The sequence below is a fragment of the Pseudophryne corroboree genome, chromosome 11 (genome assembly GCF_028390025.1).
Source record: "Pseudophryne corroboree isolate aPseCor3 chromosome 11, aPseCor3.hap2, whole genome shotgun sequence".
NCBI classification, from domain to species: Eukaryota; Metazoa; Chordata; class Amphibia; order Anura; family Myobatrachidae; genus Pseudophryne; species Pseudophryne corroboree.
This window is the reverse complement of record NC_086454.1, coordinates 167,616,329-167,641,466: the sequence shown is the minus strand read 5'-3', so window position 1 is coordinate 167,641,466 and position 25,138 is coordinate 167,616,329. Positions and strand designations below refer to the sequence as shown.

General features: G+C 36.5%; 8 non-coding genes across 8 annotated transcripts; all 8 read left to right on the top strand.

Moving 5' to 3' along the window:
* The first annotated feature begins 8,060 nt into the window (after positions 1-8,060).
* Positions 8,061-8,134, top strand: TRNAV-AAC (transfer RNA valine (anticodon AAC)). The gene has a single exon. It is a non-coding gene; the product is annotated as a tRNA-Val (tRNA).
* Positions 8,135-11,379: 3,245 nt separating this feature from the next.
* TRNAV-AAC (transfer RNA valine (anticodon AAC)) lies at positions 11,380-11,453 on the top strand. Its single transcript has one exon. It is a non-coding gene; the product is annotated as a tRNA-Val (tRNA).
* Positions 11,454-14,697: 3,244 nt separating this feature from the next.
* On the top strand, positions 14,698-14,771 carry TRNAV-AAC (transfer RNA valine (anticodon AAC)). Its single transcript has one exon. It is a non-coding gene; the product is annotated as a tRNA-Val (tRNA).
* A 3,196-nt stretch (positions 14,772-17,967) lies between these two features.
* On the top strand, positions 17,968-18,041 carry TRNAI-AAU (transfer RNA isoleucine (anticodon AAU)). Its single transcript has one exon. It is a non-coding gene; the product is annotated as a tRNA-Ile (tRNA).
* A 1,533-nt stretch (positions 18,042-19,574) lies between these two features.
* On the top strand, positions 19,575-19,648 carry TRNAI-AAU (transfer RNA isoleucine (anticodon AAU)). The gene has a single exon. It is a non-coding gene; the product is annotated as a tRNA-Ile (tRNA).
* Positions 19,649-21,236: 1,588 nt separating this feature from the next.
* On the top strand, positions 21,237-21,310 carry TRNAI-AAU (transfer RNA isoleucine (anticodon AAU)). The gene has a single exon. It is a non-coding gene; the product is annotated as a tRNA-Ile (tRNA).
* Positions 21,311-22,905: 1,595 nt separating this feature from the next.
* Positions 22,906-22,979, top strand: TRNAI-AAU (transfer RNA isoleucine (anticodon AAU)). The gene has a single exon. It is a non-coding gene; the product is annotated as a tRNA-Ile (tRNA).
* A 1,592-nt stretch (positions 22,980-24,571) lies between these two features.
* TRNAI-AAU (transfer RNA isoleucine (anticodon AAU)) lies at positions 24,572-24,645 on the top strand. Its single transcript has one exon. It is a non-coding gene; the product is annotated as a tRNA-Ile (tRNA).
* The last annotated feature ends 493 nt before the right edge of the window (positions 24,646-25,138 follow it).

Here is a 25,138-nt window from a genome sequence, read left to right as displayed (position 1 = left end):
CAATATTTATATTTTTTTGTGTTAAAAGTTATTCATACACAACTTGGTAAAACATACTAAATTTAATACATAATGGATGTTAGGATCTCCTGCTCTGTGCTGCCACGTCGCCATGGCAACCGGGAGGCAAGTGTTAGCGAGGTAACCTGAGCGCAGTTGATACTCCGGTCCGGGTTTTTACTGTGTAGTGGTTACAGGCTCTGTGCACGGCAGGGAATCCGGCACTGGTTTTGTGCTCACAGTCTGTGAGGTCTGAGTGGGGCGTGGACAGCACCTGCTATATAAACTATCCTCTCAGGCTAGGCAAATGCTGCTGAATCTTTATTTGTTAGTCAGTTCCAGAGAGTTAGCTAGTACTGTGTGACTTTGTATTTACTTGTTGCTTACTGCGAATAGGCCTTGGGATTCGGTACTTCATTCTGCCAATCCGGACCTAGCAGTAAGACTGGAGTCAGTTGTTTGACCTGCTGGGGTTCTTTTGCTATTCTGTGAACCCAGCAGGTTTGCGGCTGTACTCTCAGACCTGCTTGCTTAATCCTCCCTCACTGTGCAGGGCGTCCAGGTGTCAGTTTAGTGGCAGTAAGCTGAACCTGTGCCCTGCAAGTGGGGGTTAGGATTGTGGATACTCTCCTTGTGTCTATATTTCTATCTCTGACCAAGGAGTTTATTCCCACACCCGTTGGTAACCCTTTGAGGTTTTTTCTGTTGCTCTTAGCAACATCATTTCAGGTGCTCCACATGTTAAATCACTACACATCACTTCATTGTCCGCTCTATTCCATTTGAGCATTCCTGACACTAGGGAGACACCCAATTCCTGAGCCTTTGGGCTTCTCCGTTCACTTTGTGTTTATTAGTTATTCCATCACCTCCTGTGTATGTTATGTTATACTGTCTGTGAGTTCGTTTGCTTCGCTTCCCTCTCTGTTCATACACCGGTACACTCCTGTTAGCACTGGTGTGTGTAACATATTAAGCAGCCCTACTCCTGTTGAAATTTTGTGGGAATATGGAGCATACCCCTCAAAATACTTTGCAACAGGTGGTCGATCAGGTGCAGGTCCTGACTCGACAATTTAATGAGATGTCCATTAAAATGAACACCCCGCAGGCCACTAGCGGAGCTCCCGCAGCAGCAGCGGCAAGTTCAGGGGTTAAGGAGCCGAAAGTAAATCTCCCGGATCGTTTTTCTGGAGATCGCTCGCAGTTCTTTTGTTTCAAGGAGAGCTGTAAGCTATATTTCAGGCTTAGGCCCCAGTCTTCTGGGTCGGAGATTCAGCGGGTGGGCATGGTGATTTCCTTGCTACAAGGAGACCCACAGGTATGGGCATATGGGTTACAGCCTGACTGTCCGTCGCTTAAAAGTGTTGATGCTTTTTTTACGGCACTGGGCATTTTGTATGATGACCCTGACAAGATGGCTTCAGCCGAGGCTCAGATTACGGTTCTTAAGCAAGGGCGACGGCCAGCTGAGGTTTATAGTACGGAGTTTCGGAGGTTGGCTCATGATACCCAGTGGAATGACCCAGCCCTGAGAAACCAGTACCGAAGGGGCCTTTCTGACCAGATAAAGGACCAACTGGTACAATATCCCTCGCCTGATAGCTTAGATCAGCTCATGCAGTTATCCATCCGGGTGGATAGATGGCTGAGAGAGCGTAGGCTTGAAAGGGAGACCGCAGTTTCCTTTTTTCCCAAGGGAACCTCAGACTCTGAGGAATATTCCGAGGAGCCTATGCAGATTGAGGCTACCCGCCTCTCCTCGCGTGAGAAGACGTGGAGGAGACAGCAGGGTTTGTGTTTGTACTGTGGGAATAAAGGTCATGTTGTAGTATCATGCCCAGAAATACCGGAAAACTTCAGGGCCTGAGGGTGATGGGAAATATCCTGTCAGGCCAGAAGTCAGAATTTCCCAAAAAGACTTTTCTCATTCCGGTGACTTTGGAGATCCTCGGTCAAACTGTCAAGACTGAGGCCTTTGTTGACAGTGGGGCGGATGGGGTTTTCATGGACCGTCAATTCACCCTGGAACACTCTGTTCCCTCAGTACCTTTGGCATCAGAGATTGAGATCTGTGGGTTAAACGGGGAACCATTGTCCCAGGGTAAAATTACCTCCTGCACCAGCCAAATTCCTTTGTTTATTGGAGCCACACACTCTGAAAAATTGTCTTTTTATGTGACTGTCTGTTCTTTTGCCCCATTGGTTTTGGGGTTACCCTGGTTAAGGGCCCATAACCCTCAATTTGACTGGGTCTCTGGGGAGATTCTTAGTTGGGGTAGTGATTGTTTCAGGAGTTGCTTGAGCCTTCCAGTCAGGCTCTCGCAGCTAAGTTTGCCAGGATTGCCAGGATGTTATGCAGATTTTGCGGATGTGTTCTCCAAAAAAGTTGCGGAGGTACTACCTCCCCATCGCCCCTATGACTGTGCCATTGATTTGTTGCCGGATGCTAAGCTTCCCAAGAGCAGGTTGTACTCCCTGTCACGTCCTGAGACTCAGGCTCTGGCAGAGTACATTCAGGAGAACTTGGCTAAGGGATTTATCAGACCCTCACAGTCCCCAGTTGGGTCGGGGTTCTTTTTCGTGGGTAAAAAGGACGGTTCGTTGCGACCCTGCATCGACTTCAGGGAATTGAACCGTATCATGATTAAAAACTCGTACCCACTGCCTCTCATTTCGGTTTTGTTTGACCAGCTTCGTACTGCCACCATTTTTTCTAAGATTGACCTACGCGGTGCTTACAATCTAATCCGAATAAGAGAGGGGGATAAATGGAAGACTGCCTTTAATACCCACTCAGGGCATTATGAATATTTGGTGATGCCTTTTGAGCTCTCTAATGCCCCGGCAGTCTTCCAGGAATTTATGAACGATGTGCTCAGGGAATATTTGGATAGATTCTTAGTTGTTTATCTAGATGACATCCTAATCTTCTCTCATTCCCTGGAGGAACATCGGAAGCATGTACGCTTAGTCCTCCAGAAACTCAGAGACCACCAGCTTGGGGCGAAGCTGGAGAAGTGCGAGTTTGAAGTCCAGCAAATCGCATTTCTAGGGTATATTATCTACTCTGAAGGTTTCCAAATGGAGGGTTCTAAGGTACAGGCAGTCCTGGATTGGGTGCAGCCCACTAGTTTAAAGGCGCTTCAGCGTTTTCTGGGCTTTGCGAATTTTTATAGACGGTTTATCGCTGGATTTTCGTCTATAGTGGCCCCCTTGGTGGCACTCACTAAGAAAGGGGCGGATGTTGCTCACTGGTCTTGTGAGGCCAAAGCGGCCTTTGCCCGTCTCAAAAGGGCATTTGTCTCGGCCAAGGTGCTGCGACACCCAGATCCAGAGCGTCCTTTTGTGGTAGAAGTGGATGCCTCTGAGATAGGTATTGGGGCAGTGCTCTCTCAGATGGGGGTGTCTGATAATCGCCTTCATCCCTGTGCTTACTTTTCCCGTAAATTTTCATCTGCCGAGATGAATTATGATGTGGGTAACCGGGAATTGTTGGCTATAAAGGATGCACTCGGGGAGTGGAGACACTGGCTTGAGGGGGCTAAGTTTGTGGTCTCAATTCTCACCGACCATAAGAATCTGGCATATTTAGAGTCAGCGAAGTGGCTCAATGCCAGGCAGGCACGATGGGCTTTGTTTTTGCTCGCTTTAATTTTTTGATAACATATCGCCCTGGGTCAAAAAACATCAAGGCTGATGCGCTCTCGCGGAGTTTTGCTCCAGTTCAAGAGACCACCGAGGAGCCATTGCCCATTGTGTCCCCATCATGTATTAAAGTGGGCATTACCCAGGACCTCTTGTCATTAGTCCTTAGAGCACAGGAGCTGGCTCCTCCAGACCTTCCGGTAGGTCTCTTGTTTGTGCCTCCTAGGTTAAGACAGCGAGTGTTCCTGGAATTCCATGCCAAGAGGTCGGCAGGGCATCCGGGTATTGCCAGAACTCGGGAGTTGCTGTCTAGGGCGGTGTGGTGGCCCTCGGTGGCTAGGGATGTGGATCAGTGGGTTCGGGCATGTGACGTTTGTGCCCGATATAAAACTCCTAGAGGGGTTCCTGTCGGCCCATTACATCCACTCTCTATTCCGTCTAAGCCATGGACCCACATTTCCATGGATTTTGTGGTGGACTTGCCCAAATCCTCGGGGATGACAGCCATTTGGGTTGTCGTTGACAGGTTTTCGAAGATGGCGCATTTCGTTCCACTGGTTGGGTTGCCATCGGCCAGACGCCTGTCTGAGTTATTTATGCAGCATGTTGTGCGCCTCCACGGGTTGCCACTTGATGTGGTCTCTGACCGTGGATCCCAGTTTGTGGCCAAATTCTGGAGGGCATTTTGTTCTGATCTCCAGATTTCTGTGAGCTTGTCGTCAGGCTACCATCCACAGTCTAATGGGCAGACTGAGAGGGTGAACCAGTCCTTGGAGCAGTTCCTCAGGTGTTATGTCTCCAAGTGTCATACTGACTGGGTTGCTCATCTGTCCATGGCGGAGTTTGCCTATAACAACGCGGCTCACTCTGCTACAGGGATCTCTCCCTTCCTTTGTGTGTATGGGCATCATCCTAAGGCCAATTCTTTTGACCCCCTGGATTCCACGCCTGGTGGTTCCTCTGTTGTTTCGGTCCTTAGGGGTATTTGGAGGAAAGTGAAGAAAGCCCTTGTGTCTGTGTCATTAGTGACCAAAAGGGTTTTTGATAAGCGGAGAAGACCCTGCAGCTTCAAATTAGGAGACTTCGTCTGGTTGTCCACCAAGAATTTGAAGTTGAGACAGCCATCTCATAAGTTAGGCCCCCGGTTCATCGGCCCTTATAAGATCACCAGGGTTATCAATCCGGTGGCATTTCAGTTAGATCTGCCCCGTTCATTGGGTATTAATAAAACATTTCATTGTTCCCTTTTAAAACTGGCGGTTAGTAATCCTTCTTCCAGTGGAAGACCTTCTCCTCTTCTGATACGGGGTCAGAGGGAGTTTGTGGTTGAAAGGGTTCTTGACTCCAAGATGGTTCGGGTCGGCTGTCATTTTTGGTGCACTGGAAGGGGTATGGCCCGGAGGAGCGGTCGTGGGTGCGCAGTTGTGATCTTCATGCCCCCAGACTGATACGCTCTTTCTTCTCGCAGTTCCCCGATAAACCCGGTGATAGGGGTTCTTTGACCCCTCGTCAGAGGGGGGTACTGTTAGGATCTCCTGCTCTGTGCTGCCACGTCGCCATGGCAACCGGGAGGCAAGTGTTAGCAAAGTAACCTGAGCGCAGCAGATACTCCGGTCCGAGTTTTTACTGTGTAGTGGTTACAGGCTCTGTGCACGGCAGGGAATCCGGCGCTGGTTTTGTGCTCACAGCCTGTGAGGTCTGAGTGGGGCGTGTACAGCACCTGCTATATAAACCATCCTCTCAGGCTAGGCAAATGCTGCTGAATCTTTGTTTGTCAGTTCCAGAGAGTTAGCTAGTACTGTGTGACTTTGTATTTACTTGTTGCTTACTGCGAATAGGCCTTGGGATTCGGTACTTCATTCTGCCAATCCGGACCTAGCAGTAAGACTTGAGTCAGTTGTTTGACCTGCTGGGGTTCTTTTGCTATTCTGTGAACCCAGCAGGTTTGCGGCTGTACTCTCAGACCTGCTTGCTTAATCCTCCCTCACTGTGCATGGCGTCCAGGTGTCAGTTTAGTGGCAGTAAACTGAACCTGTGCCCTGCAAGTGGGGGTTAGGATTGTGGATACTCTCCTTGTGTCTATATTTCTATCTCTGACCAAGGAGTTTATTCCCACACCCGTTGGTAACCCTTTGGGGTTTTTTCTGTTGCTCTTAGCAACATCATTTCAGGTGCTCCACATGTTAAATCACTACACATCGCTTCATTGTCCGCTCTATTCCATCTGAGCATTCCTGACACTAGGGAGACACCCAATTCCTGAGCCTTTGGGCTTCTCCGTTCACTTTGTGTTTATTAGTTATTCCATCACCTCCTGTGTATGTTATGTTATACTGTCTGTGAGTTCGTTTGCTTCGCTTCCCTCTCTGTTCATACACCGGTATACTCCTGTTAGCACTGGTGTGCGTAACAATGGATTACATCCTGGGATTATCTTTTTCAACAATCTGTAAATTTACAGTAAAAAATTGTGTATTAGATTTTTCAGATAGATTTTGCTTAGATTTGCATATACTCCTTGTCTAAATTGTCTATTTTTATACTATTACTAGATGCCTTAATCTTTGTTATTATCCTATCTAATATTTAATTTTATTTTGTAATGTGGAAAGAAACTGGAGCATTTTTATGATACCCATGCTTCAAGTGACTCTATGGCTTAAGCTTTTTTTTGAAAAATGAAATGCTATAAAAACAAAATATGATCTGTGCTTTGAGGTACATTTGCCAGTTTTGTGTTTGCTTGCAGTAACATCTGTGGCCGGTTAGCTCAGTTGGTTAGAGCGTGGTGCTAATAACGCCAAGGTTACGGCCGTATGGGCCATTTGCTTTTCTTGATGGACAAGAATGGAATAAGCTCATCGGTGGAGTGCATGAATACTTGAAAACATCATAGACACATATATCACAAAATCTCTTCAAATACATATCAGAAGCCAGTGGGAGTGTCATCCTTTGACTGATGAAGATTTTTCTCTACATCGCTCAGTGACTTTTGTCTCAAATCAAGCAATATGGCATAACTAAGATATGCAAGGGCAAATTAATCAGTTATTATATTGCTGCTCAAACATAGAGGGCACTAGGTGTTACTAGATGAAGAAGAAGATATGTACTCCCCTCTCATTAGTGCACACTGAAGTAAAAAAAAATGGAGAATTTCTAAAGACCAGAGCACAAGTAATGGATCTCTGCATTCTTATTGCATCTTTTCTTATTTCCAAATATTTGACATACTTCTGATTTGATAAGTTTAAAAATGAGTTTAAACAAAGGACACCACTGAAGATGATGGAATTTATATGAATTTTAAATAAAGATTTGCAATACTCATACATTGAATGAAAATGGAGCTTTGAACAAAAGAAAATAAACAATGTTAGCTCCCACGAGATATGAACTCAGATTACTAGATTCAAAGTCCAGGGTGCTAACAATTACACCATGGAACCCTCACCTGAGCAATGGCATCTACTGAAGTGCGCTCATCTTTTATATGCAAAGAAAAGAAATTCAATACTTTATATATATTATTTCAAGTTTCTAATAAGCTCAGGGATGCAATAGGTATTATGTAGAATATTTGTCCAAAACCAATGATAATATATAAAAAGTAACCTATTTTTTAAAGGAGAAGATCGATACTAGAAACCTAATTGCCTAGGACCAATTTCAGTTGGAGCATCACCCCTTATGTTATCCTAGCATTGAATTGACAGTTTTTCTGTATTTCCATATTTGCATATCAGCCACATACAATTGTTTCAAGCTTTATAAGAGAGGACTGCCTTTTTTATAGACCAAGGATGAAAGTCTTTTGTGAGTTAAGTCTGATAATGACATCACAATTTGTAAATTAAGCTATAGTATGATTACAGAGTGTAGACTGAATAAAAAGTGCTTTCCTATGGATTGAAGTTTGTATTTTTTTAAGCTTTGCATTCCAAAATGGGCTAGCATTCTTTATTTCCAATGGGCACATTAAGCTACTTCCTCAGTATATATTTTTTTGTGTTAAAAGTTATTCATACACAACTTGGTAAAACATACTAAATTTAATACATAATGGATTACATCCTGGGATTATCTTTTTCAACGATCTGTAAATTTACAATTAAAAATTGTGTATTAGAATTTTCAGATTGATTTTGCTTAGATTTGCATATACTCCTTGTCTAAATTGTCTATTTTTATACTATTACTAGATGCCTTAATCTTTGTTATTATCCTATCTAATATTTATTTTTATTTTGTAATGTGGAAAGAAACTGGAGCATTTTTATGATACCCATGCTTCAAGTGACTCTATGGCTTAAGCTTTTTTTTGAAAAATGAAATGCTATAAAAACAAAATATGGTCTGTGCTTTGAGGTACATTTGCCAGTTTTGTATTTGCTTGCAGTAATATCTGTGGCTGGTAAGCTCAGTTAGTTAGAGCGTGGTGCTAACAATGCCAAGGTCACGGGTTCGATCCCCGTATGGGCCATTTGCTTTTCTTGATGGACAAGAATGGAATAAGCTCATCGGTGGAGTGCATGAATACTTTAAAACATCATAGACACATATATCACACATTCTCTTCAAATACATATGAGAAACCAGTGGAAGTGTCTTCCTTTGGCTGATGAAGATTTTTATCTACATGGCTCAGTGACTTTTGTCTCAAATCAAGCAATATGGCATAACTGAGATATGCAAGGGCAAATTAATCAGTTATTATATTGCTGCTCAAACATAGAGGGCACTAGGTGTTACTAGAAGAAGAAGAAGAAGATATGTGCTCCCCTCTCATTAGTGCACACTGAAGTAAAAAAAAATGAAGAATTTCTAAAGACCAGAGCACAAGTAATGGATCTCTGCATTCTTATAGCATCTTTTCTTATTTCCAAATATTTGACATACTTCTGATTTGATCAGTTTAAAAAGGAGTTTAAACAAAGGACACCACTGAAGATGATGGAATTTATATGAATTTTAAATGAAGATTTGCAATACTCATACATTGAATGAAAATGGAGCTTTAAACAAAAGGAAAATAAACAATGTTAGCTCCACGAAATATGAACTCAGATTACTAGATTCAAAGTCCAGGGTGCTAACAATTACACCATGGATCCCTCACCTGAGCAATGGCATCTACTGAAGTGCGCTCATCTTTTAAATGCAAAGAAAAGAAATTCAATACTTTATATATATTATTTCAAGTTTCTAATAAGCTCAGGGATGCAATAGGTATTATGTAGAAAATTTGTCCAAAACCAATGATAGTATATAAAAAGTAACCTATTTTTTAAAGGAGAAGATAGATACTAGAAACCTAAATGCCTAGGACCAATTTCAGTTGGAACATCACCCCTTATGTTATCCTAGCATTGAATTGACAGTTTTTCTGTATTTCCATATTTGCATATCAGCCACTTACAATTGTTTCAAGCTTTATAAGAGATGACTGCCTTTTTTTATAGACCAAGGATGAAAGTCTCTTGTGAGTTAAGTCTGATAATGACATCACAATTTGTAAATTAAGCTATAGTATGATTACAGAGTGTAGACTGAATAAAAAGTGCTTTCCTATGGATTGAAGTTTGTATTTTCTTAAGCTTTGCATTCCAAAATGGGCTAGCATTCTTTATTTCCAATGGGCACATTAAGCTACTTCCCCAATATATATTTTTTTGTGTTAAAAGTTATTCATACATAACTTGGTAAAACATACTACATTTAATACATAATGGATTACATCCTGGGATTATCTTTTTCAACAATCTGTAAATTTACAATTAAAAATTGTGTATTAGATTTTTCAGATTGATTTTGCTTAGATTTGCATATACTCCTTGTCTAAATTGTCTATTTTTATACTATTACTAGATGCCTTAATCTTTGTTATTATCCTATCTAATATTTATTTTTATTTTGTAATGTGGAAAGAAACTGGAGCATTTTTATGATACCCATGCTTCAAGTGACTCTCTGTCTTAAGCTTTTTTTTGAAAAAAGAAATGCTATAAAAACAAAATATGATCTGTGCTTTGAGGTACATTTGCCAGTTTTGTGTTTGCTTGCAGTAACATCTGTGGCCGGTTAGCTCAGTTGGTTAGAGCGTGGTGCTAATAACGCCAAGGTTACGGCCGTATGGGCCATTTGCTTTTCTTGATGGACAAGAATGGAATAAGCTCATCGGTGGAGTGCATGAATACTTGAAAACATCATAGACACATATATCACAAAATCTCTTCAAATACATATCAGAAGCCAGTGGGAGTGTCATCCTTTGACTGATGAAGATTTTTCTCTACATCGCTCAGTGACTTTTGTCTCAAATCAAGCAATATGGCATAACTAAGATATGCAAGGGCAAATTAATCAGTTATTATATTGCTGCTCAAACATAGAGGGCACTAGGTGTTACTAGATGAAGAAGAAGATATGTACTCCCCTCTCATTAGTGCACACTGAAGTAAAAAAAAATGGAGAATTTCTAAAGACCAGAGCACAAGTAATGGATCTCTGCATTCTTATTGCATCTTTTCTTATTTCCAAATATTTTACATACTTCTGATTTGATAAGTTTAAAAATGAGTTTAAACAAAGGACACCACTGAAGATGATGGAATTTATATGAATTTTAAATAAAGATTTGCAATACTCATACATTGAATGAAAATGGAGCTTTGAACAAAAGAAAATAAACAATGTTAGCTCCCACGAGATATGAACTCAGATTACTAGATTCAAAGTCCAGGGTGCTAACAATTACACCATGGAACCCTCACCTGAGCAATGGCATCTACTGAAGTGCGCTCATCTTTTATATGCAAAGAAAAGAAATTCAATACTTTATATATATTATTTCAAGTTTCTAATAAGCTCAGGGATGCAATAGGTATTATGTAGAATATTTGTCCAAAACCAATGATAATATATAAAAAGTAACCTATTTTTTAAAGGAGAAGATCGATACTAGAAACCTAATTGCCTAGGACAAATTTCAGTTGGAGCATCACCCCTTATGTTATCCTAGCATTGAATTGACAGTTTTTCTGTATTTCCATATTTGCATATCAGCCACATACAATTGTTTCAAGCTTTATAAGAGAGGACTGCCTTTTTTATAGACCAAGGATGAAAGTCTCTTGTGAGTTAAGTCTGATAATGACATCACAATTTGTAAATTAAGCTATAGTATGATTACAGAGTGTAGACTGAATAAAAAGTGCTTTCCTATGGATTGAAGTTTGTATTTTTTTAAGCTTTGCATTCCAAAATGGGCTAGCATTCTTTATTTCCAATGGGCACATTAAGCTACTTCCTCAGTATATATTTTTTTGTGTTAAAAGTTATTCATACACAACTTGGTAAAACATACTAAATTTAATACATAATGGATTACATCCTGGGATTATCTTTTTCAACGATCTGTAAATTTACAATTAAAAATTGTGTATTAGAATTTTCAGATTGATTTTGCTTAGATTTGCATATACTCCTTGTCTAAATTGTCTATTTTTATACTATTACTAGATGCCTTAATCTTTGTTATTATCCTATCTAATATTTATTTTTATTTTGTAATGTGGAAAGAAACTGGAGCATTTTTATGATACCCATGCTTCAAGTGACTCTATGGCTTAAGCTTTTTTTTGAAAAATGAAATGCTATAAAAACAAAATATGGTCTGTGCTTTGAGGTACATTTGCCAGTTTTGTATTTGCTTGCAGTAATATCTGTGGCTGGTAAGCTCAGTTAGTTAGAGCGTGGTGCTAACAACGCCAAGGTCACGGGTTCGATCCCCGTATGGGCCATTTGCTTTTCTTGATGGACAAGAATGGAATAAGCTCATCGGTGGAGTGCATGAATACTTTAAAACATCATAGACACATATATCACACATTCTCTTCAAATACATATGAGAAACCAGTGGAAGTGTCTTCCTTTGGCTGATGAAGATTTTTATCTACATGGCTCAGTGACTTTTGTCTCAAATCAAGCAATATGGCATAACTGAGATATGCAAGGGCAAATTAATCAGTTATTATATTGCTGCTCAAACATAGAGGGCACTAGGTGTTACTAGAAGAAGAAGAAGAAGATATGTGCTCCCCTCTCATTAGTGCACACTGAAGTAAAAAAAAATGAAGAATTTCTAAAGACCAGAGCACAAGTAATGGATCTCTGCATTCTTATAGCATCTTTTCTTATTTCCAAATATTTGACATACTTCTGATTTGATCAGTTTAAAAAGGAGTTTAAACAAAGGACACCACTGAAGATGATGGAATTTATATGAATTTTAAATGAAGATTTGCAATACTCATACATTGAATGAAAATGGAGCTTTAAACAAAAGGAAAATAAACAATGTTAGCTCCACGAAATATGAACTCAGATTACTAGATTCAAAGTCCAGGGTGCTAACAATTACACCATGGATCCCTCACCTGAGCAATGGCATCTACTGAAGTGCGCTCATCTTTTAAATGCAAAGAAAAGAAATTCAATACTTTATATATATTATTTCAAGTTTCTAATAAGCTCAGGGATGCAATAGGTATTATGTAGAAAATTTGTCCAAAACCAATGATAGTATATAAAAAGTAACCTATTTTTTAAAGGAGAAGATAGATACTAGAAACCTAAATGCCTAGGACCAATTTCAGTTGGAACATCACCCCTTATGTTATCCTAGCATTGAATTGACAGTTTTTCTGTATTTCCATATTTGCATATCAGCCACTTACAATTGTTTCAAGCTTTATAAGAGATGACTGCCTTTTTTTATAGACCAAGGATGAAAGTCTCTTGTGAGTTAAGTCTGATAATGACATCACAATTTGTAAATTAAGCTATAGTATGATTACAGAGTGTAGACTGAATAAAAAGTGCTTTCCTATGGATTGAAGTTTGTATTTTCTTAAGCTTTGCATTCCAAAATGGGCTAGCATTCTTTATTTCCAATGGGCACATTAAGCTACTTCCCCAATATATATTTTTTTGTGTTAAAAGTTATTCATACATAACTTGGTAAAACATACTACATTTAATACATAATGGATTACATCCTGGGAATATCTTTTTCAACAATCTGTAAATTTACAATTAAAAATTGTGTATTAGATTTTTCAGATTGATTTTGCTTAGATTTGCATATACTCCTTGTCTAAATTGTCTATTTTTATACTATTACTAGATGCCTTAATCTTTGTTATTATCCTATCTAATATTTATTTTTATTTTGTAATGTGGAAAGAAACTGGAGCATTTTTATGATACCCATGCTTCAAGTGACTCTCTGTCTTAAGCTTTTTTTTGAAAAAAGAAATGCTATAAAAACAAAATATGATCTGTGCTTTGAGGTACATTTGCCAGTTTTGTGTTTGCTTGCAGTAACATCTGTGGCCGGTTAGCTCAGTTGGTTAGAGCGTGGTGCTAATAACGCCAAGGTTACGGCCGTATGGGCCATTTGCTTTTCTTGATGGACAAGAATGGAATAAGCTCATCGGTGGAGTGCATGAATACTTGAAAACATCATAGACACATATATCACAAAATCTCTTCAAATACATATCAGAAGCCAGTGGGAGTGTCATCCTTTGACTGATGAAGATTTTTCTCTACATCGCTCAGTGACTTTTGTCTCAAATCAAGCAATATGGCATAACTAAGATATGCAAGGGCAAATTAATCAGTTATTATATTGCTGCTCAAACATAGAGGGCACTAGGTGTTACTAGATGAAGAAGAAGATATGTACTCCCCTCTCATTAGTGCACACTGAAGTAAAAAAAATGGAGAATTTCTAAAGACCAGAGCACAAGTAATGGATCTCTGCATTCTTATTGCATCTTTTCTTATTTCCAAATATTTTACATTCTTCTGATTTGATAAGTTTAAAAATGAGTTTAAACAAAGGACACCACTGAAGATGATGGAATTTATATGAATTTTAAATAAAGATTTGCAATACTCATACATTGAATGAAAATGGAGCTTTGAACAAAAGAAAATAAACAATGTTAGCTCCCACGAGATATGAACTCAGATTACTAGATTCAAAGTCCAGGGTGCTAACAATTACACCATGGAACCCTCACCTGAGCAATGGCATCTACTGAAGTGCGCTCATCTTTTATATGCAAAGAAAAGAAATTCAATACTTTATATATATTATTTCAAGTTTCTAATAAGCTCAGGGATGCAATAGGTATTATGTAGAATATTTGTCCAAAACCAATGATAATATATAAAAAGTAACCTATTTTTTAAAGGAGAAGATCGATACTAGAAACCTAATTGCCTAGGACAAATTTCAGTTGGAGCATCACCCCTTAAGTTATCCTAGCATTGAATTGACAGTTTTTCTGTATTTCCATATTTGCATATCAGCCACATACAATTGTTTCAAGCTTTATAAGAGAGGACTGCCTTTTTTATAGACCAAGGATGAAAGTCTCTTGTGAGTTAAGTCTGATAATGACATCACAATTTGTAAATTAAGCTATAGTATGATTACAGAGTGTAGACTGAATAAAAAGTGCTTTCCTATGGATTGAAGTTTGTATTTTTTTAAGCTTTGCATTCCAAAATGGGCTAGCATTCTTTATTTCCAATGGGCACATTAAGCTACTTCCTCAGTATATATTTTTTTGTGTTAAAAGTTATTCATACACAACTTGGTAAAACATACTAAATTTAATACATAATGGATTACATCCTGGGATTATCTTTTTCAACGATCTGTAAATTTACAATTAAAAATTGTGTATTAGAATTTTCAGATTGATTTTGCTTAGATTTGCATATACTCCTTGTCTAAATTGTCTATTTTTATACTATTACTAGATGCCTTAATCTTTGTTATTATCCTATCTAATATTTATTTTTATTTTGTAATGTGGAAAGAAACTGGAGCATTTTTATGATACCCATGCTTCAAGTGACTCTATGGCTTAAGCTTTTTTTTGAAAAATGAAATGCTATAAAAACAAAATATGGTCTGTGCTTTGAGGTACATTTGCCAGTTTTGTATTTGCTTGCAGTAATATCTGTGGCTGGTAAGCTCAGTTAGTTAGAGCGTGGTGCTAACAACGCCAAGGTCACGGGTTCGATCCCCGTATGGGCCATTTGCTTTTCTTGATGGACAAGAATGGAATAAGCTCATCGGTGGAGTGCATGAATACTTTAAAACATCATAGACACATATATCACACATTCTCTTCAAATACATATGAGAAACCAGTGGAAGTGTCTTCCTTTGGCTGATGAAGATTTTTATCTACATGGCTCAGTGACTTTTGTCTCAAATCAAGCAATATGGCATAACTGAGATATGCAAGGGCAAATTAATCAGTTATTATATTGCTGCTCAAACATAGAGGGCACTAGGTGTTACTAGAAGAAGAAGAAGAAGATATGTGCTCCCCTCTCATTAGTGCACACTGAAGTAAAAAAAAATGAAGAATTTCTAAAGACCAGAGCACAAGTAATGGATCTCTGCATTCTTATAGCATCTTTTCTTATTTCCAAATATTTGACATACTTCTGATTTGATCAGTTTAAAAAGGAGTTTAAACAAAGGACACCACTGAAGATGATGGAATTTATATGAATTTTAAATGAAGATTTGCAATACTCATACATTGAATGAAAATGGAGCTTTAAACAAAAGGAAAATAAACAATGTTAGCTCCACGAAATATGAACTCAGATTACTAGATTCAAAGTCCAGGGTGCTAACAATTACACCATGGATCCCTCACCTGAGCAATGGCATCTACTGAAGTGCGCTCATCTTTTAAATGCAAAGAAAAGAAATTCAATACTTTATATATATTATTTCAAGTTTCTAATAAGCTCAGGGATGCAATAGGTATTATGTAGAAAATTTGTCCAAAACCAATGATAATATATAAAAAGTAACCTATTTTTTAAAGGAGAAGATAGATACTAGAAACCTAAATGCCTAGGACCAATTTCAGTTGGAACATCACCCCTTATGTTATCCTAGCATTGAATTGACAGTTTTTCTGTATTTCCATATTTGCATATCAGCCACTTACAATTGTTTCAAGCTTTATAAGAGATGACTGCCTTTTTTTATAGACCAAGGATGAAAGTCTCTTGTGAGTTAAGTCTGATAATGACATCACAATTTGTAAATTAAGCTATAGTATGATCACAGAGTGTAGACTGAATAAAAAGTGCTTTCCTATGGATTGAAGTTTGTATTTTCTTAAGCTTTGCATTCCAAAATGGGCTAGCATTCTTTATTTCCAATGGGCACATTAAGCTACTTCCCCAATATATATTTTTTTGTGTTAAAAGTTATTCATACACAACTTGGTAAAACATACTAAATTTAATACATAATGGATTACATCCTGGGATTATCTTTTTCAACAATCTGTAAATTTACAATTAAAAATTGTGTATTAGATTTTTCAGATTGATTTTGCTTAGATTTGCATATACTCCTTGTCTAAATTGTCTATTTTTATACTATTACTAGATGCCTTAATCTTTGTTATTATCCTATCTAATATTTATTTTTATTTTGTAATGTGGAAAGAAACTGGAGCATTTTTATGATACCCATGCTTCAAGTGACTCTCTGTCTTAAGCTTTTTTTTGAAAAAAGAAATGCTATAAAAACAAAATATGATCTGTGCTTTGAGGTACATTTGCCAGTTTTGTGTTTGCTTGCAGTAACATCTGTGGCCGGTTAGCTCAGTTGGTTAGAGCATTGTGTAATAACGCCAAGGTCATGGGTTCGATCCCCGTATGGGCCATTTGCTTTTCTTGATGGACAAGAATGGAATAAGCTCATCGGTGGAGTGCATGAATACTTGAAAACATCATAGACACCTATATCACAAAATCTCTTCAAATACATATAAGAAACCAGTGGGAGTGTCATCCTTTGGCTAATGAAGATTTTTCTCTACATGGCTCAGTGACTTTTGTCTCAAATCAAGCAATATGGCATAACTAAGATATGCAAGGGCAAATTAATCAGTTATATTGCTGCTCAAACATAGAGGGCACTAGGTGTTACTAGAAGAAGAAGAAGATATGTGCTCCCTTCTCATTAGTGCACACTGAAGTAAAAAAAATGGAGAATTTCTAAAGACCAGAGCACAAGTAATGGATCTCTGCATTCTTATTGCATCTTTTCTTATTTCCAAATATTTGACATACTTCTGATTTGATCAGTTTAAAAATGAGTTTAAAGAAAGGACATCACTGAAGATGATGGAATTTATATGAATTTTAAATGAAGATTTGCAATACTCATACATTGAATGAAAATGGAGCTTTGAACAAAAGGAAAATAAACAATGTTAGCTCCCACGAGATATGAACTCAGATTACTAAATTCAAAGTCCAGGGTGCTAACAATTACACCATGGAACCCTCACCTGAGCAATGGCATCTACTGAAGTGCGCTCATCTTTTAAATGCAAAGAAAAGAAATTCAATACTTTTTATATATTATTTCAAGTTTCTAATAAGCTCAGGGATGCAATAGGTATTATGTAGAAAATTTGTCCAAAACCAATGATAGTATATAAAAAGTAACCTATTTTTTAAAGGAGAAGATAGATACTAGAAACCTAAATGCCTAGGACCAATTTCAGTTGGAACATCACCCCTTATGTTATCCTAGCATTGAATTGACAGTTTTTCTGTATTTCCATATTTGCATATCAGCCACTTACAATTGTTTCAAGCTTTATAAGAGAGGACTGCCTTTTTTATAGACCAAGGATGACAGTCTCTTGTGAGTTAAGTCTGATAATGACATCACAATTTGTAAATTAAGCTATAGTATGATTACAGAGTGTAGACTGAATAAAATGGGCTAGCATTCTTTATTTCCAATGGGCACATTAAGCTACTTCCCCAATATATATTTTTTTGTGTTAAAAGTTATTCATACACAATTTGGTAAAACATACTAAATTTAATACATAATGGATTACATCCTGGGATTATCTTTTTCAACAATCTGTAAATTTACAATTAAAAATTGTGTATTAGATTTTTCAGATTGATTTTGCTTAGATTTGCATATACTCCTTGTCTAAATTGTCTATTTTTATACTATTACTAGATTTCTTAATCTTTGTTATTATCCTATCTAATATTTATTTTTATTTTGTAATGTGGAAAGAAACTGGAGCATTTTTATGATACCCATGCTTCAAGTGACTCTATGGCTTAAGCTTTTTTTAAAAAATGAAATGCTATAAAAACAAAATATGATCTGTGCTTTGAGGTACATTTACCAGTTTTGTGTTTGCTTGCAGTATCATCTGTGGCCGGTTAGCTCAGTTGGTTAGAGCATTGTGCTAATAACGTCAAGGTCATGGGTTTGATCCCCGTATGGGCCATTTGCTTTTCTTGATGGACAAGAATGGAATAAGCTCATCGGTGGAGTGCATGAATACTTGAAAACATCATAGACACCTATATCACAAAGTCTATTCAAATACATATAAGAAACCAGTGGGAGTGTCATCCTTTGGCTAATGAAGATTTTTCTCTACATGGCTCAGTGACTTTTGTCTCAAATCAAGCAATATGGCATAACTAAGATATGCAAGGGCAAATTAATCAGTTATTATATTGCTGCTCAAACATAGAGGGCACTAGGTGTTACTAGAAGAAGAAGAAGATATGTGCTCCCTTCTAATTAGTGCACACTGAAGTAAAAAAAATGGAGAATTTCTAAAGACCAGAGCACAAGTAATGGATCTCTGCATTCTTAATGCATCTTTTCTTATTTCCAAATATTTGACATACTTCTGATTTGATCAGTTTAAAAATGAGTTTAAAGAAAGGACACCACTGAAGATGATGCAATTTATATGAATTTTAAATGAAGATTTGCAATACTCATACATTGAATGAAAATGGAGCTTTGAACAAAAGGAAAATAAACAATGTTAGCTCCCACGAGATATGAACTCAGATTAATAAATTCAAAGTCCAGGGTGCTAACAATTACACCATGGAACCCTCACCTGAGCAATGGCATCTACTGAAGTGCGCTCATCTTTTAAATGCAAAGAAAAGAAATTCAATACTTTATATATATTATTTCAAGTTTCTAATAAGCTCAGGGATGCAATAGGTATTATGTAGAAAATTTGTCCAAAACCAATGATAGTATATAAAAAGTAACCTATTTTTTAAAGGAGAAGATAGATACTAGAAACCTAAATGCCTAGGACCAATTTCAGTTGGAACATCACCCCTTATGTTATCCTAGCATTGAATTGACAGTTTTTCTGTATTTCCATATTTGCATATCAGCCACTTACAATTGTTTCAAGCTTTATAAGAGAGGACTGCCTTTTTTATAGACCAAGGATGAAAGTCTCTTGTGAGTTAAGTCTGATAATGACATCACAATTTGTAAATTAAGCTATAGTATGATTACAGAGTGTAGACTGAATAAAATGGGCTAGCATTCTTTATTTCCAATGGGCACATTAAGCTACTTCCCCAATATATATTTTTTGTGTTAAAAGTTATTCATACACAATTTGGTAAAACATACTAAATTTAATACATAATGGATTACATCCTGGGATTATCTTTTTCAACAATCTGTAAATTTACAATTAAAAATTGTGTATTAGATTTTTCAGATTGATTTTGCTTAGATTTGCATATACTCCTTGTCTAAATTGTCTATTTTTATACTATTACTAGATTCCTTAATCTTTGTTATTATCCTATCTAATATTTATTTTTATTTTGTAATGTGGAAAGAAACTGGAGCATTTTTATGATACCCATGCTTCAAGTGACTCTATGGCTTAAGCTTTTTTTGAAAAATGAAATGCTATAAAAACAAAATATGATCTGTACTTTGAGGTACATTTACCAGTTTTGTGTTTGCTTGCAGTAACATCTGTGGCCGGTTAGCTCAGTTGGTTAGAGCATTGTGCTAATAACATCAAGGTCATGGGTTTGATCCCCGTATGGGCCATTTGCTTTTCTTGATGGACAAGAATGGAATAAGCTCATCGGTGGAGTGCATGAATACTTGAAAACATCATAGACACCTATATCACAAAATCTCTTCAAATACATATAAGAAACCAGTGGGAGTGTCATCCTTTGGCTAATGAAGATTTTTCTCTACATGGCTCAGTGACTTTTGTCTCAAATCAAGCAATATGGCATAACTAAGATATGCAAGGGCAAATTAATCAGTTATTATATTGCTGCTCAAACATAGAGGGCACTAGGTGTTACTAGAAGAAGAAGAAGATATGTGCTCCCTTCTCATTAGTGCACACTGAAGTAAAAAAAATGGAGAATTTCTAAAGACCAGAGCACAAGTAATGGATCTCTGCATTCTTATTGCATCTTTTCTTATTTCCAAATATTTGACATACTTCTGATTTGATCAGTTTAAAAATGAGTTTAAACAAAGGACACCACTGAAGATGATGGAATTTATATGAATTTTAAATGAAGATTTGCAATACTCATACATTGAATGAAAATGGAGCTTTGAACAAAAGGAAAATAAACAATGTTAGCTCCCACGAGATATGAACTCAGATTACTAAATTCAAAGTCCAGGGTGCTAACAATTACACCATGGAACCCTCACCTGAGCAATGGCATCTACTGAAGTGCGCTCATCTTTTAAATGCAAAGAAAAAAAATTCAATACTTTATATATATTATTTCAAGTTTCTAATAAGCTCAGGGATGCAATAGGTATTATGTAGAAAATTTGTCCAAAACCAATGATAATATATAAAAAGTAACCTATTTTTTAAAGGAGAAGATAGATACTAGAAACCTAAATGCCTAGGACCAATTTCAGTTGGAACATCGCCCCTTATGTTATCCTAGCATTGAATTGACAGTTTTTCTGTATTTCCATATTTGCATATCAGCCACTTACAATTGTTTCAAGCTTTATAAGAGAGGAGTGCCTTTTTTATAGACCAAGGATGAAAGTCTCTTGTGAGTTAAGTCTGATAATGACATCACAATTTGTAAATTAAGCTTTAGTATGATTACACAGTGTAGACTGAATAAAAAGTGCTTTCCTATGGATTGAAGTTTGTATTTTCTTAAGCTTTGCATTCCTAAATGGGCTAGCATTCTTTATTTCCAGTGGGCACATTAAGATACTTCCCCAATATATATTTTTTTGTGTTAAAAGTTATTCATACACAACTTTGTAAAACATACTAAATTTAATACATAATGGATTACATCCTGGGATTATCTTTTTCAACAATCTGTAAATTTACAGTAAAAAATTGTGTATTAGATTTTTCAGATTGATTTTGCTTAGATTTGCATATACTCCTTGTCTAAATTGTCTATTTTTATACTATTACTAGATGCCTTAATCTTTGTTATTATCCTATCTAATATTTAATTTTATTTTGTAATGTGGAAAGAAACTGGAGCATTTTTATGATACCCATGCTTCAAGTGACTCTATGGCTTATGCTTTTTTTTGAAAAATGAAATGCTATAAAAACAAAATATGATCTGTGCTTTGAGGTACATTTGCCAGTTTTGTGTTTGCTTGCAGTAACATCTGTGGCCGGTTAGCTCAGTTGGTTAGAGCGTGGTGCTAATAACGCCAAGTTCATGGGTTTGATCCCCATATGGGCCGTTTGCTTTTCTTGATGGACAAGAATGGAATAAGCTCATCGGTGGAGTGCATGAATACTTGAAAACATCATAGACACATATATCACAAAATCTCTTCAAATACATATAAGAAACCAGTGGGAGTGTCATCCTTTGGCTGATGAAGATTTTTCTCTACATGGCTCAGTGACTTTTGTCTCAAATCAAGCAATATGCCATAACTAAGATATGCAAGGGCAAATTAATCAGTTATTATATTGCTGCTCAAACATAGAGGGCACTAGGTGTTACTAGAAGAAGAAGAAGAAAAAGAAGATATGTGCTCCCTTCTCATTAGTGCACACTGAAGTAAAAAAAATGGAGAATTTCTAAAGACCAGAGCACAAGTAATGGACCTCTGCATTCTTATTGCATCTTTTCTTATTTCCAAATATTTGACATACTTCTGATTTGATAAGTTTAAAAATGAGTTTAAACAAAGGACACCACTGAAGATGATGGAATTTATATGAATTTTAAATGAAGATTTGCAATACTCATACATTGAATGAAAATGGAGCTTTGAACAAAAGAAAATAAACAATGTTAGCTCCCACGAGATATGAACTCAGATTACTAGATTCAAAGTCCAGGGTGCTAACAATTACACCATGGAACCCTCACCTGAGCAATGGAATCTACTGAAGTGTGCTCATCTTTTATATGCAAAGAAAAGAAATTCAATACTTTATATATATTATTTCAAGTTTCTAATAAGCTCAGGGATGCAATAGGTATTATGTAGAATATTTGTCCAAAACCAATGATAATATATAAAAAGTAACCTATTTTTTAAAGGAGAAGATCGATACTAGAAACCTAATTGCCTAGGACCAATTTCAGTTGGAGCATCACCCCTTATGTTATCCTAGCATTGAAATGACAGTTTTTCTGTATTTCCATATTTGCATATCAGCCACATACAATTGTTTCAAGCTTTATAAGAGAGGACTGCCTTTTTATAGACCAAGGATGAAAGTCTCTTGTGAGTTTAGTCTGATAATGACATCACAATTTGTAAATTAAGCTATAGTATGATTACAGAGTGTAGACTGAATAAAAAGTGCTTTCCTATGAATTGAAGTTTGTATTTTTTTAAGCTTTGCATTCCAAAATAGGCTAGCATTCTTTATTTCCAATGGGCACATTAAGCTACTTCCCCAGTATATATTTTTTTGTGTTAAAAGTTATTCATACACAACTTGGTAAAACATACTAAATTTAATACATAATGGATTACTTCCTGGGATTATCTTTTTCAACAATCTGTTAATTTACAATTAAAAATTGTGTATTAGAATTTTCAGATTGATTTTGCTTAGATTTGCATATACTCCTTGTCTAAATTGTCTATTTTTATACTATTACTAGATGCCTTAATCTTTGTTATTATCCTATCTAATATTTATTTTTATTTTGTAATGTGGAAAGAAACTGGAGCATTTTTATGATACCCATGCTTCAAGTGACTCTATGGCTTAAGCTTTTTTTTGAAAAATGAAATGCTATAAAAACAAAATATGATCTGTGCTTTGAGGTACATTTGCCAGTTTTGTGTTTGCTTGCAGTAACATCTGTGGCCGGTTAGCTCAGTTGGTTAGAGTGTGGTGCTAATAACGCCAAGGTCATGGGTTTGATCCCCATATGGGCCCTTTGCTTTTCTTGATGGACAAGAATGGAATAAGCTCATCGGTGGAGTGCATGAATACTTGAAAACATCATAGACACATATATCACAAAATCTCTTCAAATACATATAAGAAACCAGTGGGAGTGTTATCCTTTGGCTAATGAAGATTTTTGTCTACGTGGCTCAGTGACTTTTGTCTCAAATCAAGCAATATGGCATAACTAAGATATGCAAGGGCAAATTAATCAGTTATTATATTGCTGCTCAAACATAGAGGGCACTAGGTGTTACTAGAAGAAGAAGAAGAAGATATGTGCTCCCTTCTCATTAGTGCACACTGAAGTAAAAAAAAATGGAGAATTTCTAAAGACCAGAGCACAAGTAATGGATCTCTGCATTCTTATTGCATCTTTTCTTATTTCCAAATATTTGACATACTTCTGATTTGATAAGTTTAAAAATTAGTTTAAACAAAGAACACCACTGAAGATGATGGAATTTATATGAATTTTAAATGAAGATTTGCAATACTCATACATTGAATGAAAATGGAGCTTTGAACAAAAGGAAAATAAACAATGTTAGCTCCCACGAGATATGAACTCAGATTACTAAATTCAAAGTCCAGGGTGCTAACAATTACACCATGGAACCCTCACCTGAGCAATGGCATCTACTGAAGTGCGCTCATCTTTTAAATGCAAAGAAAAAAAATTCAATACTTTATATATATTATTTCAAGTTTCTAATAAGCTCAGGGATGCAATAGGTATTATGTAGAAAATTTGTCCAAAACCAATGATAATATATAAAAAGTAACCTATTTTTTAAAGGAGAAGATAGATACTAGAAACCTAAATGCCTAGGACCAATTTCAGTTGGAACATCGCCCCTTATGTTATCCTAGCATTGAATTGACAGTTTTTCTGTATTTCCATATTTGCATATCAGCCACTTACAATTGTTTCAAGCTTTATAAGAGAGGAGTGCCTTTTTTATAGACCAAGGATGAAAGTCTCTTGTGAGTTAAGTCTGATAATGACATCACAATTTGTAAATTAAGCTTTAGTATGATTACACAGTGTAGACTGAATAAAAAGTGCTTTCCTATGGATTGAAGTTTGTATTTTCTTAAGCTTTGCATTCCTAAATGGGCTAGCATTCTTTATTTCCAGTGGGCACATTAAGATACTTCCCCAATATATATTTTTTTGTGTTAAAAGTTATTCATACACAACTTTGTAAAACATACTAAATTTAATACATAATGGATTACATCCTGGGATTATCTTTTTCAACAATCTGTAAATTTACAGTAAAAAATTGTGTATTAGATTTTTCAGATTGATTTTGCTTAGATTTGCATATACTCCTTGTCTAAATTGTCTATTTTTATACTATTACTAGATGCCTTAATCTTTGTTATTATCCTATCTAATATTTAATTTTATTTTGTAATGTGGAAAGAAACTGGAGCATTTTTATGATACCCATGCTTCAAGTGACTCTATGGCTTATGCTTTTTTTTGAAAAATGAAATGCTATAAAAACAAAATATGATCTGTGCTTTGAGGTACATTTGCCAGTTTTGTGTTTGCTTGCAGTAACATCTGTGGCCGGTTAGCTCAGTTGGTTAGAGCGTGGTGCTAATAACGCCAAGTTCATGGGTTTGATCCCCATATGGGCCGTTTGCTTTTCTTGATGGACAAGAATGGAATAAGCTCATCGGTGGAGTGCATGAATACTTGAAAACATCATAGACACATATATCACAAAATCTCTTCAAATACATATAAGAAACCAGTGGGAGTGTCATCCTTTGGCTGATGAAGATTTTTCTCTACATGGCTCAGTGACTTTTGTCTCAAATCAAGCAATATGGCATAACTAAGATATGCAAGGGCAAATTAATCAGTTATTATATTGCTGCTCAAACATAGAGGGCACTAGGTGTTACTAGAAGAAGAAGAAGAAAAAGAAGATATGTGCTCCCTTCTCATTAGTGCACACTGAAGTAAAAAAAATGGAGAATTTCTAAAGACCAGAGCACAAGTAATGGACCTCTGCATTCTTATTGCATCTTTTCTTATTTCCAAATATTTGACATACTTCTGATTTGATAAGTTTAAAAATGAGTTTAAACAAAGGACACCACTGAAGATGATGGAATTTATATGAATT